The sequence below is a fragment of the Thalassophryne amazonica genome, chromosome 4 (assembly GCF_902500255.1).
Source record: "Thalassophryne amazonica chromosome 4, fThaAma1.1, whole genome shotgun sequence".
NCBI classification, from domain to species: domain Eukaryota; kingdom Metazoa; phylum Chordata; class Actinopteri; order Batrachoidiformes; family Batrachoididae; genus Thalassophryne; species Thalassophryne amazonica.
Genome location: NC_047106.1, coordinates 68,276,886 through 68,295,731, shown reverse-complemented (window position 1 = coordinate 68,295,731; position 18,846 = coordinate 68,276,886). Strand labels below are relative to the sequence as shown.

The window sequence follows — 18,846 nt, the reverse complement described above, 5'->3', positions numbered from 1 at the left end:
AGAGCTGGCAATGTCTTCCAGGCTGGGCAGAGAGCAGCCAGTGATCCCCTAGGCCGTTTTGATCACCCTCTGCAGCGTGCTCCTGTCTGCTGCTGAACACCCCCCGTACCATGCTGTGATGCAGTACGTCAGGATGCTCTCAATGATGGCTCTGTAGAACAACACCAGCAGCTTCTCATCCAGATTGTTTCTCCTGAGCACCCTCAGGAAGTGGAGTTGCTGCGTGGCTTTCTTCACCACCACTATGGTGTTAGCAGTCCAGGAGAGGCTGTCAGAGAGCTGCACTCCCAGGAACCTAATGGAGCTGACCCTTTCCACACAGTTGCTTTGGATGTAGAGCGGGGCTGGGTCAGCCCTGTTCTTCCTGAAGTCCAGGATTATTTCTTTTGTTTTTGTGGTGTTCAGCGGCAGGTTGTTAGCGAACACCACGCTGTCAGTCAATTGACATCTTCTCTGTAGTCAGTCTCATCCGCCCCTGAGATGAGCCCAATCACGGTGGTGTCATCCACGAACTTTATAATGGTGTTTGTGGGATGGGTCGGAGAGCAGTCGTGCATGTAAAGGGTGAACAGGAGGGGGCTCAGTACACAGCCTTGAGGGGAACCAGTGCTGAGTGTGATGGTGGAGGAAAGGTGGGGGCCAAGTTTCCCGGACTGTGGGCGGTTTGTGAGGAACTGTGGGCGGTCTGTGAGGAAAACTATAACACACTATACCACTATATTGAAAACTATACCACATTATTCATCTGAACACACCAAAAAGGTATAGTTTGGACTATCCACGAATAAATGTTATGGACTTATGGGGTAAAAACAAAGAATGGTGACAAAGGTGAATTTCAGTTTGTACAGGGCTCAAAAGTTAAAAGTGCTTCTATTTGGGTAAAAAGTGATGAAACTTATTGGCTTAACTAACAGAATTAATAAATGGAATACTTCTGACTGTGTTGAATGCTTGATGTCTAAAGTAAAGATTAAAAATGTCGACATCCATTGGATTCTACGACATGTGACATAATGTTACCCTGTAACATAACTACACATGACACAGGTTGCAAACTATTCCTTTTTCAAACCCTATTAACTGAAGGATTAATCTGAAGGACTCCTCTGTAAATATTCCATTATCTCCTGCACTAACAACTATGCTTTTGTGTAGACCTCTGATGAAATAGTCAATTTATGTTCAATTCAAATGTAACAAATGCTTCATCCATCCATCCATTTTCAGTACCTGCTTACTCCAGTTAAGGGTCACTGGGGGCAGGAGCCTATCCCAGTAGTCAAAGAGCATGAGGTTGGGTTCACCCTGGACAGGACGCCAGTTTATCACAGGACCACAAGTGCTTAACGATGTGTGAAAACTTTATCAGGTGGACCCAAACAGAAACGTAATTGCTGGTTGCTAACGACAAATCAAAACTTTTTCAACCCAGTTAAACTGCAATCTGTCAATACCTTAAAGGATGTACAGTGACTTTATGTGCAATTACATGCAGTTTGTGAATATATGGCAGAGACAGGACCTGTGTGATGTCAGCAAGAGGCTCCTCATCCTGAACCAACATCTGGGAGAACTGAAGTCCTTGTTCTGGACTGATCCGCATTACATTTCTCAGCAAGAAGATCCAGTCTGGAGTGTAGCCCACCTACAGAGTTGAACCATATTTCAGTTTTTCATGTTACAACATTCAATCTTAATTGTACAACAGTATATATACTCAACAAAAATATAAACGCAACACTTTTGGTTTTGCTCCCATTTTGTATGAGATGAACTCAAAGATCTAAACTTTTTCCACATACACAATATCACCATTTCCCTCAAATATTGTTCACAAACCAGTCTAAATCTGTGATAGTGAGCACTTCTCCTTTGCTGAGATAATCCATCCCACCTCACAGGTGTGCTATATCAAGATGCTGATTAGACACCATGATTAGTGCACAGGTGTGCCTTAGACTGCCCACAATAAAAGGCCACTCTGAAAGGTGCAGTTTTGTTTTATTGGGGGGGATACCAGTCAGTATCTGGTGTGACCACCATTTGCCTCATGCAGTGCAACACATCTCCTTCGCATCATCCGTGAAGAGAACACCTCTCCAACGTGCCAAACGCCAGCGAATGTGAGCATTTGCCCACTCAAGTCGGTTATGACGACGAACTGGAGTCAGGTCGAGACCCCGATGAGGACGACGAGCATGCAGATGAGCTTCCCTGAGACGGTTTCTGACAGTTTGTGCAAAAATTCTTTGGTTATGCAAACCAATTGTTCCAGCAGCTGTCCGAGTGGCTGGTCTCAGACGATCTTGGAGGTGAACATGCTGGATGTGGAGGTCCTGGGCTGGTGTGGTTACACATGGTCTGCGGTTGTGAGGCTGGTTGGATGTACTGCCAAATTCTCTGAAACGACTTTGGAGACGGCTTATGGTAGAGACATGAACATTCAATACACGAGCAACAGCTCTGGTTGACATTCCTGCTGTCAGCATGCCAATTGCACGCTCCTCAAATCTTGCGACATCTGTGGCATTGTGCTGTGTGATAAAACTGCACCTTTCAGAGTGGCCTTTTATTGTGGGCAGTCTAAGGCACACCTGTGCACTAATCATGGTGTCTAATCAGCCTCTTGGTATGGCACACCCGTGAGGTGGGATGGATTATCTCAGCAAAGGAGAAGTGCTCACTATCACAGATTTAGACTGGTTTGTGAACAATATTTGAGGGAAATGGTGATATTGTGTATGTGGAAAAAGTTTTAGATCTTTGAGTTCATCTCATACAAAATGGGAGCAAAACCAAAAGTGTTGCTTTTATATTTTTGTTGAGTGTGTATATATATATATATATATATATATATATATATATATATATATATATATATATATATATATATATATATATATACACACACACACACACACACGGTTTGAATGCACGACGCAGAGTCTAAGACACCACGATGCGAAGTGCATTCAAACCGTATAATGCACGGCTTCGAGTTGTTTAATCTGTATATATATATATATATATATATATATATATATATATATACACACACACACGGTTTGAATGCACGACGCAGAGTCTAAGACACCACGATGCGAAGTGCATTCAAACCGTATAATGCACGGCTTCGAGTTGTTTAATCTGCTTCTACCATGGTCCCACACAGTGAGCTAACACAAATATTTATTTATTTTAATTTTTTTTGTGTTCTCTCCTTCTTTCCCGTCTTCAATCTTGTCCAGTTCATCCGATGTTAAATCTTTATGCCGTTGCTTTTGCTGTTCTTCTCATTTGCTCTCCTCCTCTTTCCATTTCTCAAACGTTTTATTTTGGCCAAAAATATTAAAATTCACTTGGAAATACATGTTTTATTGCATTTCTGTCATTTCCTTGTCAAAACACAGCTGATCTGCGCCAACTGATTTGTGCGTTGCTATGGTGATAACCAGAGCGGAGTGATATTACAGTGACTTAACTCACTGAACTACGTGTGCGTATACACGAAAAAAAAGCACACCAGTTAAACATAGAATTCTCACTGACCATGGTGTGGGTATGTATGTATGTATATATATATATATATATATATATATATATATATATATATATATATATATATATATATATATATATATATATATATATATATATATATATATATATATATATATAAAAGGGCTGGGAAAATTAGTGCGTTAACTTTTTGCATTATTTTTTTTTTCATTTTAGTGCGTTAAAAATAATTAATGCATCGATTAAATTTACAAATAGTCCCTTCTCATGAAAGAAATTGAATCGCGTTTAAATTTTTCCAAATTTGCGATTAATTAGTTAATTTTTTTTAATGGATTCCCAGCCCTAATATATATATGTGTGTGTGTGTGTGTGTGTGTGTGTGTATGCACACACACAAAAAAAACCCAACAACAAACCATGCCTTTTTTGTTGGCAATCAGAGAAAAACTAAACTGTTCAAAATTTCATCAAGTTATGAGATTTTACATGTACCCTAGCTATGATGGAAACAAACTAACAACTCCTATCCAACCCAAAAACAACAACAAAAAAAACAAACAAATAAAAGCCCCCCCACACACTCCACAGTACTATAGTGTCAGAGTTTTAAAATAAATTATTTTCAGTCTATAATACCACTTCTTTACATAGTTATATTTCACACAAAAATTTGCCTACATGGAAGACAAAATAAATACATAATAAATAAAATCTGATATCCTCACAAACCTTCTTGGCATACAAGACAATCTTTTGGAACTGTCCAGTTTCGGCAAAACACTGAATAACTTTACTGGGGACGTTGGCTCTGAGGTAGACACTGAGGGCAAGAGTGGGGTCCACAGACTTCACCAAATCTCCAAGCTCCTCAGAACACTCCAACTGTAACAAATACATGTATGGTTCCATTAGGAAAAAGGCTTTACAAAACAGGTAAGAGGGGAGAAAAAAAAGACAAAAAAAAAAAAAAGCTGAGTGAGACAAACTCAAGTCACTGATCAATGACAGGTCAGTCATTGAAGGAATGTGCCCAATTTTTCATGCATTTGATGCATCCTTAAATTATTGGCACACCCCAGATTACCATTTTCCTGCAGATCTCATACGTCCCAGAAATGTATCCAGAAAATATCACAGAGTCACTTTGAATGATTTTGTTGAAATAATTAACAGGCAAAATCTCCAGCAGAAATGTTTCTCTGATTTTGGGTGGCATGTGGTCGGAGACTTGGAGGAAAAAAAAAAACTATTCATATATATTTTTGGCGCGGGGGGGGGGGGGGGGGGGGGGGGGGGGGTTGACAGACTTCAGAATAGATCACACGCTTTCTCAGAGGAACGTTTTCTCATGATTAAGTGGCTGCATGGACAGTAATTCGGGTCAGAAGAATGAATGGGAGCTTTTTGGTGAAGTTCTGAAATTTAATTGGATTTTTTTATATAGAGAGAGCGAGATACACTGCAGAACTGGCAGGCAGTAGATTTCGATAAATCAAAGTTTTGTGGTGACTCAGAGGAGTTGATGAAAAGGTATCAGCTTTGCTGGATGAATGGGATATTTTTGGTGATTTTATTTCCAGCTTTAAGAGGGAGAGCTTTATTGTATAATAAACTACAAAGATTACCAAAGACTCACCTTTTGATCAATTTGTGTGAAACTTGAAACCGTTCATATATAGCACGAGGACTAATTTTCTGCAAATGTTTGTGATGTCTGAATTTAATACTTGAGAAATATTAATTGTACTGTAAGTTGTCACATTTCAATCAAAAAACAAAAACATTATTGTGTAATTTAAAGCCCTTCATGTCTGAAGTGAGTCACTCAGTCAGAAAAATAAAAATCCCAAAACAAACAATAGGGTTCCCAGCCCTGCAGGGAATGGACCCATAATGTTTTTCTATTTGTCCATCATTCTCCTACTACCACAGCCTGAGATGAATCCTGTGAAAATAATTGCTTAACATTCCAAAACCGTCAAGGTTGCAGACAGAGCCTTGATACATGTCCCTGTTCGTGGTTTAAAATGAGCCAGCAGAAACTGATTAGTCAGAGGAACAGAATGCTCCACAGCCTTGAGGTGCTTTGTGTCTGTCTGCCTGCGATGTGCATCATACGATCACGTGTATGTAAATGAATGATTCACCCTGTAACCACCCATGTTTGTGTCTCAATAAAAAGGCTCTGCGAAGTGGGACTTCTTCAGAAAAGACTGCAGAGAAAAGCTGCAAGTTCTGTTGAGCTCTTCCCCTTTGCGCAAAGCCACCAAAAAAATTTCTACACTCTGTCTGGTTCTGTTGAGTCTTGTTTTTGTATGTGCAGGTAAAAAGGGTTAAACCTGACATATTTCCTGGCGTAGTGACCCGGATGTCAACATACCCAGTCGCTGCGGAAGGAGGAAGGCACCGAAGCCCGTCGACGGCCGGCTCCATAGGGAGACCGAAAGAAAGTCCCGGGGAGTGAATTCTCCGCCAGGCCGGTGATTTAGAAGTCAACCTCCGACCGCAACACTGGACTGACGACATCCGGACTGGGGAAAAAAAAAAAAAAAAAAAAAAAAAATCAATGGACCGGACAGATTGAAAGTAAGTAGGAAAACGATGATCACAGAGACATGACACAGGAATAAAAATCGTACGTAGAATAGTGGTGCTCAAGGTCCACAGAGAAAACGTGTGGGACACGTTGAATAAAAACGTAGGATTTAACAACAGGATACGTGAAAAATAATAGTGATCAAATTAACGCAGGATTTTACAACAGGATGCGACAACAGGATACGTGAAAAGTAATAGTGATCAAATTAACGCAGGATTTTACAACAGGATGCGACAACAGGACACATGAAAAGTAATAGTGATCAAATTTACGCAGGATTTTACAACAGGATGCGACAAAATACAGCTGTCTAAACGAATGAATGCGATTTGTATGAATGTGATTTGTATGAAAGGGATGATTTACAATTGAAGCACGGACGCCCTGACATCCTCCATTCCAGGGGACAAAAACGAAGGCGCTGTCTGTGAAATAAATTTTGAACTGATCCATACGCACTACACCTGTTTGTGTTGAACGACGTGACTGAAAAGAGGCACTAGGCAAGGTCACCCACCTCCTTCGGGAGGTTGAAGTGGTTGACACTTTTCAGTCAGACCAACCAAACAGTAAACAGGGACAAATTGTTCATTTAGGCCTCCCTAGGAGACACCCCCACGAACGACCAAAATGGGAAACACACAGGGTAAACAAGTTTACGAAAATGATCCAAAATACATGCATCGACTAAACCCTGATTATATGTGGTTTTTGGAAAAATGGGGAAGGAAATACAAGTTTAATGGGAAATTGTTAGTCGATCCCATACAACAAATTGTTGATAAACTAACAAGCGCTGCGATGAAAAAAGGAGACAGAAGGAGGAGATATTTTTTCTATACATTATATATATATTTTCTAATATTTTCTCTTTGGATGAGTTCTATTCAAATGATGAGATGTTTTTCCAGGGTGGATTTCCCCGCGGACTGGCAGCGGCTGAGGTCACGGACGTGGCGGACGCCGCCCTCGGGGCAGGGGAAGAGCACATGTGATATCTGACGGACAGGAAAATACCTGTTGGAGTTGTGGAGAATTTGGACATTGGGCACGAGACTGCCCCTATCAGCAAGGTCCATCTCAAAGGAAGGGCCCCGCTCCATCAGCCCCTCCCTTTGAAAAATGACTAGAAGCTGCAAAAACTGCAGTATTTAAATCAGATGACATTCCTGTCACACCAACTAACAGGCAGGATAACTCTGATGATTCTGACAATGACAAATTGGATTCAGTGGACATTTGTGGAGCATGGACAATGATGGGCATGAAAGACAAACCCACCATCACTTTGGTGGTAAATGGTTTTCCTTTTGAGCTCTTGTGTGATACGGGCGGATGTAGAACAGTGATGAACACACTGCCCCCTAAAACAAAAGAATCACACAATAAAATTTATGTGAAATCAGCTAATGGTATGACTAACCAAGAAGTAATGTTGAAACCAGTGAACATTACTGATCCAGACACCCACCGTGAAATAAACAAACCCACTGTCTTTTCTCCAACATGTCCAGTGAATCTCCTGGGATGCGACTTGTTACAAAGTCTAAAGATTGGCATCCTCCCAACTTCAGGAGGAATGAAAGTGGTCAGACTGACTACAGATGACATATTTTATGACGCCACAGAAGTGACTAGATACTCGTTGGACCTGACGGACATGACACAGGCTTCATGCCTACTTCAAAATGCTGTAATGCAACTGACTGATTTACAGCATGCACTCCATCCTGAACACTTACACATCACATTGTACTACACTCACAGACCAGACCCCAGATATCAAACTAAGTTTTCTAAAATGACGTCAGAACCATAGTCTGTTGAATACATGTACACAGACAGACAATCAACAGCGGTTTGTGGAGTGACTCTTTCTCCATCTGCAAAAGCCCTGTTTTTCGGAGGCTGGGCCCCCCACCTCTCCCTGTGCAAACTAGAAACGTCCGAGTGGAAGGATCTCGGTTTTCTGACCAAAAAAGCCGAAAATGCACTAGATTGGGATGCCAATTCAACCGACGACTGGGAATACAGTCCATCATTGAACTTATACAGAAGACTGCTGTATTGCAAGGTTGATGTACTTCCAGTGGTGCACGATGAACAAGAATGAGATAAGGAGCTAGTATCAGCCATGCTCTCAGATACAGATAAAGTATTGCTGAATACACTCCCACCTGAACTTTGGGTTAACAGTCCCACGGATGTGGGCCTGCTGACCTCCATTGCACCTGTCCAAATCAAACCAAAATCTGAGTGGAGAGCTTTTGTGAAACAATACCCACTCAAACCCGATGCAGAAGTGGGCATTGAACCTGTACTGATGATCTGCTCAAAGCAGGGACCATTGTTGAATGTCCTGATTCACCATGCAATACACCTATTTTCCCAGTGAAAAAAGCCGACGGTGAAAATTGGAGAATGGTTCAAGATCTCAGAGCAGTATGCATTCTCTACAATTTTCTTCTTTGCTAAACAATGGGAACAAAGAGGCATGGTGACCTCTACAGGAACACCAGCCACTCATGCTGGCCTTTTTGCAAGACCTCCTATATGCTGTAACCCTCCCGTCTGCTCTTGCTTTATGCAAATGTGCTGCACACACTAAAGGCACTGATTATGTTTCCAATGGAAACGCCTCACTGACACAGTTGCTAAAGTGGCAGCGGCTGGTAATTACGGTGTTTCTGACGCCTATACAGCTGACACAGACTTCCACTTATTGACTCAGATATTCTGAAAGACATGCAACAACAATCACCACAGCAGGAAAAAACTATGTGGTTGAACAAAGGGGCGACATTGAATTTCACAAACATCTACCTCATTGGTGACAGGCCCATCCTTCCTAAAAATCTTCAGAAGACAGCTGCCATTGTGACCCATGGTCCTTGCCATGTGTCAACTGGAGGGATGGTATCACTGATTGAACAGCATTTTCACACCTTTGGGTTTAATTCCTACGCAAAAAACTTTTGCAGAACATGCATTGTATGCATGAAACACAACCCTCAGGGTAATATGAGACCAAAACGTGGACAGTTTCCACAGCCACAGTACCCATTTCAGACAGTACATATGGATTTCAATGAATTAAATCAAAGTGGTCCATACAAATACTGCCTGGTGTTAATTGATGCATTCTCCAAAATGGGTTGAAATCATTCCATAAAGACATGCTGATGCACTGACAGTTGCAAAAGCAATCTGTAAAAACACTGTCCCACAATATGGGATACCAGAAACAATGTACAGTGACAACGGGACACACTTCGTGAATGAAGCAGTGGAGAAAATGGCTGACAATTTGAAAATTAATTTGAAACATCACTGTGCATACCACCCGCAAAGTGCAGGACTGATTGAACGCACAAATCGAACAGTGAAAAGCAGACTGAAAAAATGCATGGAGGACACAGGCTGATTCTTTGTCTCCACAGGTGCTGGTCAAGCCAGGAGATTGGGTGTTCGTGAAAGTCATCAAAAGTGTTGGTCCAGTCCACGCTGGGAAGGACCACATCAAGTGCCACTGACTACACCCACCGCAGTGAAGATTGCTGAAAGACCGACGTGGATACGTCTAAGCCACTGTTAGCTGCAGCGTGTGCCAGGAGCCTCAAACGAGTAGTGTGGAAGTCTGACTACAAAGGGGTTCCACCGTATAGGAGTGGTTCGTCTCAAAGTCAGTGAAGCAGGGGGATCCCTACTCAATTAGGTGTGGTTCCCTGGCAACACTGTAGCCTAGCAACAATGCCTGAAATGAATGAGCAGGGAGAGCGCGGCCCAAAGAGGTGTACTCGTCCCTCCCATCACAGGACAGGCTGTTGTGCTGTGGTCTTAGCATGTATGGTTCTGGTGGGACTAATGTTTTGGTGGCTAGCCCAACAATGGATGCTACGTGTTCAACTGGCGAAACAACAGCTGACCACCAGAGAGAAGCGATACGTCGACACGCCGGAGACACCATGCCACCCATATGCCATGAATAAGTGGTGGAGATTTGTGAATTACACTTCACACATGGCTAATCAATCTAACTGTTATGTATGCGCTCACATGCCAGTGTCCAGCACTCACAATGGGCTACATGCTACAGTACCACCACTTATTAAAAACGGGCTGTTTATTAGCTTTGTCCACGCACCCAGGAATAAATACAGATATAGATCAGGCCAATTTCACCGTCCCAATTAATATAACCGGGTTTTCCACATTATCCCGCATAAATTGTTCAGCGAATGGAACACCCGATGCATTAGCATGGCCCCAAGCAAAAAATCCCCTACTAAAGCCTCGGTCCCACCGAGTGAAGGAGCCGCGCACCCTGTTTTTTTTTTTTTTTGTTTCGTGAGCTATCGTGGCATTATAGTGGCTCAGAGTGGCTCTTAGAGGCATTATCTTCAGTTAACGAGGCTTCTCTCTGAACGTGGTGCTAATTTCAAGATGTTCAAAATTTAGCAACAACAGCGTGGCGCAGTTTGTGTTTGAGTTACTGCGATGGCTTAGAGGCATTTGCGTGGTGCTTACGAGTCTGCAAAAAGTCCATTATCTGTGTGCCTGGCACCTTCGCAGGACCTGAGAGGCTATTTTTGGAGCGGCTCCTCCTCTTGCGCACACAATTGCACCTGCTCTGTGTGCTGGACTATATTTTGTAGTGGATTAATCATTTCTGCCAAACCTTGGATGTTGAAAACACTTCTAATCACTTCTGGCATCACAGAGGACTGTTTCATCTGGATGGTTTTTTTTTTTCCCCTCTCTTTCCTGCTCCATGTGGGATGCATTTTGAACAGCTTAAGGTAATTATTTTTAATGTTTTTTATAGCTTGATAAAACAGTTCCTAGCTGTAAAAATATGTCTGTATGTTGATGTCTGTTGTATGTAAAAGTATGTTAATTTAATATCTTGTTAATGGATCACATGAGCTCCGCTGTGTGTGCGCACTGAGGCAGGACCTGAGAGGCTATTTTTGGAGCGGCTCTCTTGCGCACACAAATCCACCTGCTCTGTGCGCTGGACTCTATATAAAATAATTATTTTGTAGTGGATTAATCATTTTCTGTCAAACCTTGGATGCCGAAAATACCTCTAATCACTTCTGAAATTAATGGATCACATGAGCTCCGCTGTGTGTGCGCACTGAGGCAGTGACACATCATCACGCTTCAAACGAGCATTTAGGCAGAACGCCAGCTCACAAAAGAGTGATATTTCAGTCAATATTGGACGAACACAAAGTTAAAATTTGGGTGACTGCGTGAAAGTGGATGTGTGTTTAAAGCCATGGAAGATAATAACTCCAGTGGAGCAGCTAAGAGCAGGAGCTGTGCGGCAACACAGGTGGAGAGCGCGTAATAAAACGGCCACCTCATTCTGTATGCAGAACGGCACCGCGCACAAAAGAGTGCTTTTGCAGAAATAAACGGATGAACACAAAGTCAAAAGTGGATTCACGTAAAAATGACTGTGTTTAAAGCCAGGGAAAAAATAAAGCCAGCAAGCCACAGATGGAAAGGAAGTCACTAGAAAGAGCAGAGAGGCGGCTGTCCATGAAAGGACAACAGCAGTGAGCGCGCAAAAGAGCGATTTTGCAGAAATAAACGGACAAACAAAGTTTTTGTGTTTAAAGCCGCAAAACAAAAAGAAAAACAAAAACAAAAAAAAAAGCCAGAGAGCCGCGGAGCCAGTGAGGAGCACAGAGGCGACTCTCCGGGAACCCGTGGTTCAGGTCTAGCTGGTCTGGTGCATTACAGGTGGACAGCAGCCTGGCGCACAGCACACAACTGCGGAACTGTGATGGAGTGTCTATTTTTGGACTGCGTTTAAATAAAAAAAAAGAAGGGACATCTTTAAATGCTGCTGTGAATCTGTGAATTGAAAACCCACACTTTAAAGGGACCAGGTGTGGGAGGGCTGGAGGTTTGGACCAAACTCATGCCTAAACATGCGCCAACATGGCGTTATCGTGGCGCTATCATGGCACTACGTGGTTTAGTGTGGCTGATGCGAGCCATTCGAGGCTGTAATGACAGGTCGGTCGTGGCTCACTAGAGGCTGCTACGCGGCACATGCGGGGTACAGAGAGGCACATAGTGGCACCTTCATAGTGGATACGTGATAGATGAAAACGTGGGTCATTCTTCAAATAATCACCCCACACCCATGCGTGGCTCCTTCTTCAGCCTTCATTATTCGGTGGGGCCGAGGCTTAATATCCGACCTACTGATATACCACGCTTTTGACTATTGCGTGACGGCCAATGGTTCTAGATGATTAGGCGATGTTCCTGAATGGTTGTGCAATGCAATCTACACCTATTGTCGGTATGAGAATAAAACTGCCCAAAAACAATGCATGAATAATAATACCTGTGCCAACAATGCAACTTAAGACGACTATTCTACAAGAAATCATTTGATGACAAAAAGTGGTGTTATAATTTATCAGGATGTGGTTGTTCCGCAATTGCTTCCTCCAAAAAGGGTAACAGGATACTAATTGATTACTACTGGCTCTGCGGCACCAATGTCTATGCCCACCTCCCTCCAGGTTGGGGAGGAACATGCGGATTAGTGTATTTACATGAAGAATTAGTTTACATCCCTAAACATTTATGGTCAACCTCTACTCTTAAATTCAGGGAAGCCCACAATATCAAAAAATCCAAGCGCACCCTAGTTGATACTGTAGGAGACATACCTCCAGACAAACGCATCTTTGGGGACGGATGGAGGTTTTGTTCAGCTTTGTTCCTCAAGCCGGGGTCAACCTAGTGGCAGATCAAGTGGAAATGACACGATATAGTTTCTTATGTTTTATGAACTCCACCCTCACTATGGCAAATGCTACGATGGAAGAAATAAGAGCCCTCCGACTTATGGTGTTGCAGAAACCGTATGGTTCTGGACTCGTTGACCACACCGCAGGGAGGTGTGTGCGCTATAGTGGGCACAGCGTGCTGCACTTTCATCCAGATAACACCGCTGATGGAGGAGCTATCACCAGAGCCTTGCGAGAAATGACTGAAGTTAGGGACTCAGTTGAGTCTATTATGCATTCTCACCACTGGGACTTTTAGTCTTGGTTTTCCTCTGGTTCCTGGTGGCAATTACTGCTCAAAGTGTTGACTCCGGTCTTTGTAATAATGGCTGTATTTTTCGTGTTATTCTGCTGTGTAATACCCTGCATCCGTTCCATGATTGTTAAACTTACAGCGCACACATTTGTCCAATGCAACGTTTTTGAACGCCAAACAACACCAATGCCACTATCAATCTTCATGCGAGATGACTTAGACGCCTATGATGACGCAACTTCTGTGTAAATACGAAGAGCAACACCTGAGATGACATCCATTCTGTTCATGATGTTATAATTAAAAAGGTCACTGGCAAGTGATTATAACTGATGTTTTAGAATGGTGTTTTGTACATACAGTAGTGTTCAAAATAATAGTAGTGCTATGTGACTAAAAAGATTAATCCAGGTTTTGAGTATATTTCTTATTGTTACATGGGAAACAAGGTACCAGTAGATTCAGTAGATTCTCACAAATCCAAAAAGACCAAGCATTCATGATATGCACACTCTTAAGGCTATGAAATTGGGCTATTAGTAAAAAAAGTAGAAAAGGGGGTGTTCACAATAATCATAGTGTGGCATTCAGTCAGTGAGTTTGTCAATTTTGTGGAACAAACATGTGTGAATCAGGTGTCCCCTATTTAAGGATGAAGCCAGCACCTGTTGAACATGCTTTTCTCTTTGAAAGCCTGAGGAAAATGGGACGTTCAAGACAATGTTCAGAAGAACAGCGTAGTTTGATTAAAAAGTTGATTGGAGAGAGGAAAACGTATACGCAGGTGCAAAAAATTATAAGCTGTTCATCTACAATGATCTCTAACACGTGGAAGAAAACGGAAAACGACCATCAAATGCATAGAAGAATAACCAGAATGGCAAAGGCTCACCCACTGATCAGCTCCAGGATGATCAAAGACAGTCTGGAGTTACCTATAAGTGCTGTGACAGTTAGAAGACGCCTGTGTGAAGCTAATTTATTTGCAAGAATCCCCCGCAAAGTCCCTCTGTTAAATAAAAGATGTGCAGAAGAGGTTACAATTTGCCAAAGAACACATCAACTGACCTAAAGAGAAATGGAGGAATATTTTGTGGACTGATGAGAGATATATCGCATACCAGGTATCATAGATCAGTTTGGATATGTCAAAATACTTGAAGAGGTCATATTGCCTTATGCTGAAGAGGACATGCCCTTGAAATGGGTGTTTCAACAAGACAATGACCCCAAGCACACTCGTAAATGAGCAAAATCTTGGTTCCAAACCAGCAAAATTAATGCCTCGCAGATGTGAAGAAATCATGAAAAACTGTGGTTATACGAGGTTTATTAGAAAAGTACCCGACCTTATTATTTTTTTCAAAAACCATATGGATTTGAGTCATGTGTGATTGCGTCAGACTAGCTTGAACCCTCGTGCACATGCGTGAGTTTTTCCACGCCTGTCGGTTGCGTCATTCGCCTGTGAGCAGGCTTTGAGTGAGGAGTGGTCCACCCCCTCGGCGGATTTTCATTGTCAGGAAATGGCGGAATGATTTGGGCTTTTTTTCCATCAGAATTTTTTCAGAAACTGTTAGAGACTGGCAGCTGGAAACCATTAGAAAAATTTATCTGGCTTTGGTGAAAATTTTACGGGCTTAACAGAGAATAAGTACTGTTACTAGAGCTTTAAGGACGCTCGGCGCGCCGCGCTCCGTGCCGCCATCGAGAGCCACAAACCACCGGATCATTTCTAAACGGATGGCTCTGTGGATCCGAGACCGTCGTGTGCACTTTCTCTGGTTATCATAAGAGCTGGACATCAGCCATTTTCCAGCAGATTTCACTTTTAACAAGAGATTTTGTCATGGAAAGCTGAGCGGAGGCTTCGCGCGTCACGACCGATTTGCTGATGGAGCGAGACAAAGGAACACCTCCGTTTCGGTCTCACAGGACGGCTTTGAGATGGCGTTCAGACAGCTGTCGGTGGTTTTTCCATCGAGTGATTATCAGAGAAATTGTGGATGTGCCTGGACATGCCAGAACATGTCCCGTGAGGTTTCATCACGGCGTTGCTTTGCGCCATGTGGCACCGCCGCGACGCGCGGAATTCCTCCGCACGTCTGTCTCAATGTGCCGAAAAAGTGCTGATGTCCACGTCTTTTCACAATTCCTGTGCTAGTCAGACGACGTCCCGGATAAAACACACCGTCCAGTTTGGAAATGAATGGCACATTCCACTGTTACAGGAGTTTTTGTCATGGAAAGAGGAGCGGAGGCTTCGCGCGTCGGGACGCAGCCGACAAGGCGCGGCGGCACAGGAAAAACACCTCCGTGTTGATAACCATTTGTAAAATCCAGGCGGCTTTTGATGGCTTTCAGTGGAGTGAGTATATGAGAAATTGTTTATCAGCTGGAGATGTTCCAACTTGTCCTCAAGGCTTCCAACAGAGGTGTTTTTCCTGTGGCGGAGCGTCGCGGCGGCTGCGAGCCGACGCTGCAATCCGCCTGCACGTCTTTCATTAAAAAATCTCCTTTAACAGTGGAATATCCGGATAAAATGCTGAAACCGACTTCTTCTGAAACTTCTCAAGTTCTCTCACGACGTCCTGGATCAATAGAGCCTGAAATGTGGAGGTTTTAAGCTTGAAACAGGCTGATGACGCTGCCTGAGAGCGCAGCGCAACGTCTCGCACCGTGAAAAGTCCTTAAAGCGACAGAATCACCTCAAATCTCTCATCAGCTGTTAAAATTTTCACTGAAGACCAGCTTAATTTTTCGAACCATGTCCACTTCGATGTGACTCACAGGTTTAGAAAAAATTTTGATCAAACGAAGCGCCAGTCTCTCAGCAACTTCTCAGACAAAGGAATTCCGACGAGGGGCTGGACGACTCCTCCCACAAGGAGTGCTCACAGGCGAATGACGTCACCTACAGGCGTGGAAAAACTCACGCATGCGCACGAGGGTTCAAGCATGTCTGATGTAAAAACATATGAATGAAATCCATATAGTTTTAGAAAAAAATAAAAAGGACCTATACTTTACGGACAGCCCTCGTAGTGTGGACATTGTTATGTGTCGACGCGGGTTGAGGAGCGGACCTGCGTCTGACGGAACCCAGCGCTAAAATAACCAGAAAGCGGTTCCAATAACAAAACAATTTATTTTTTCCACCCTCTGGTGCATAACAAAGTGTATGAACAAAAGATGCGTCAGTCTGGTGGAGTGAAGGCTGGCACGCTCTCCAGCGCCTAAAGGAACGAAGCCCGGCGCTTCTGGACTCACTTTACCGCCAAACACCCCCAGGTGGACACGACAAACCGACTCTCTGTGTTGTATGGCTGGGGGGCCTGGCTGCCTTTTTGTTTCTGTCTTTTGTTTTATGACTAATGACCGCACATGGTTGGATAAAGGCTGACCGCACAGGTTTAAGAACTCCTGGCCACACCTGTGCTAAGTGACTGACTGAAACAAAGGCAAGGATGCAGCCAGAGGAGAGGACATCAACCATTCTGTTGGAAGACGAATGCAGATGCGGTTTCCAGCCATGGTCCTGGAGGGGGGTGTTTCTCTTGGGCCAGGTTTGTGTGGTCGCCGGGAGGCTTCCCGTGAGGGTGGGGTACTGTTGTATGGCTGGGGGGCCTGGCTGCCTTTTTGTTTCTGTCTTTTGTTTTTCCTTCCAGGTGGCTTGCATTTGGGACTGAGTGGCTGTGTTGCTGAGGTTATCAGGACCTCACCCTGATCACCTGCGGCTCGTCAGGACTCACAGCTGAGGTGCATCTATATGGATTGGAACATGGTGGCATTTAAGACTGGAGTATACAGTGTGTATTGCCAGAGACTCGACCTTGTGACCAGACGGGTGAGATCGTCGTCTCGGGAGCCATCTCATCATCAGTGGATGCAGAGAACGTCCAGGGTTTGATGCACGGTCTGTGAAAGAGGAGGGGGTGAGGTCTCACGCTCGTCAGCACACTTCCTGAGGTACGTTAGATTTTGTGACTAACATTTATACAGTCAGTAAATGTGGTGTCCCTCACACCTTTTTATATTGAGCTGTATGTTAGTCATGTATCGGCTTCCACTGCAGTGGAGTTTTGTGAACTGGATGTTCCATGCCTGCAGGTTGGGAAGCTGATTAGTAATCAAGCCAGGAAGTGTTTGCTGTTTGTACACCTTTAAGTGTTCTCTCTGTGGTAGAGTGTGGACTCACATAATGGTTTCCTTCTTTCACAGACTCGGTTTGTTGTGGCCACCTGGGGGTGTCGGCGGGGTCCTTGGGTCCGAACAGCTTCTGGCTCCGGACCGTTAGCGCTGCTGGGAGCGCACCACGCCAGACCGCACTTTCTTTTGTATCACTGTTATGTATTAAATTCAGTTAGCCTTTGTACCGTGCTCTGCTTATTTCATACTGGGTCCTTCAAACGCTGGTCGGTTCTCCGAGCTGCGTCCGACACGTAACAGTAGTCTCTGGCCAAACATCACGGACCCAGCGGTAGCAGAGACGGTAACGCGCCAGCAAGGCGGCATCAGACGTTCAGTAGTTATCCGGATCAGTTGCGGGTGCTCTCCGCCCGGATGGTGCGTGTTTGAGACCCATTGCTGAATACTGATTTGTGCTCTCTTGCAGCCGTGTTCCTGTGTTTGCGCCTTATCCGTGGGTCGTGGTGGAGTGTGACTGGCGACGGCTTCGCGTCACGCTCCGACCGGATAAGAGGTTTAAACGGGAGCTGCAGGAGTGTGTCTGTAATGGGTGCACGAGCACGGCGGAGCTCTGTGGCACGGGTCGCTGAGCTTCCTGTGTTACAGTTGTAGCCCCGTTTCCCCGGATAAAGATAACTACTGCGTCTGTTGTATCAGCTCCGGCGTTATTTAGTTGAGCACATTTTGGTTGTGTGTTGCACACAGCTGCGCACGGAGATGCAGCTCGTTTGTTTTCTGTCACCAAAAGGGTTTTTTTTTTCATTTTTAGCACTTTGGCTCCCTCTTTTGGTGACTTAGTCACATTACCGTTAAGCTCTTAAGTTAGAACAGGTGTGTTCGATTTGTTTGAGCTTAACGGTATACGTCACTGATTTGTTTTGTGTTAGTTCATTTCGTGTGGGTGTTTTTTGAGTTGGTTTTTTGTGTGGGATTTTTTTTTTTTTTTTTTTTTTCCACTGTTTGTGTCTGGGGTTGTGACCCTGCAGCCTGTCTACGAAGAAAAAAAAAAAAAAAAAAAAGGACCCAAACAACTGTATGTTGGTCTGTTAGTCTTTCTTTTTATTTCTTTTTGTTTCACCTCCCCAGGGTTTGATGGGACGGTCCCCTGGGGGGTGATGGGGTGGTACTTGGGTTTTTTTTCTTTTTTTTTGTTTGTTTTGTTATGCCCTCTCTTCTCCTCTGACTCCAGCCGGGTGAGCCGTAGTGTCGGCGTTGCTGAGGGGGTGCAGTTTGGTTGTGCTGGGCATTTCCCAGGTAGCCTCTGCACCCGGGAGGGGGGCGGGGGGGGGTTTGGGGTATTTCTTTTTCTTCCCTCTCATTCTCCTCTGGCTCCAGCCGGGTGAGCCGTAGTGTCGGCGTTGCTGGAGTGGTGCAGTTTGGTTATACTGGGCGTTTCCCGGGTAACCTCTGCACCGGGGGGGGGGTGTTTTTTGATTCCCTGTTCCACCTCCGGCTTC

The 18,846-nt window shown here is 44.0% G+C and overlaps 1 pseudogene; it reads right to left on the bottom strand.

Moving 5' to 3' along the window:
* The window catches only part of LOC117508938, a 117,082-nt pseudogene that overhangs the window by 24,903 nt on the left and 73,333 nt on the right, over positions 1-18,846 (bottom strand).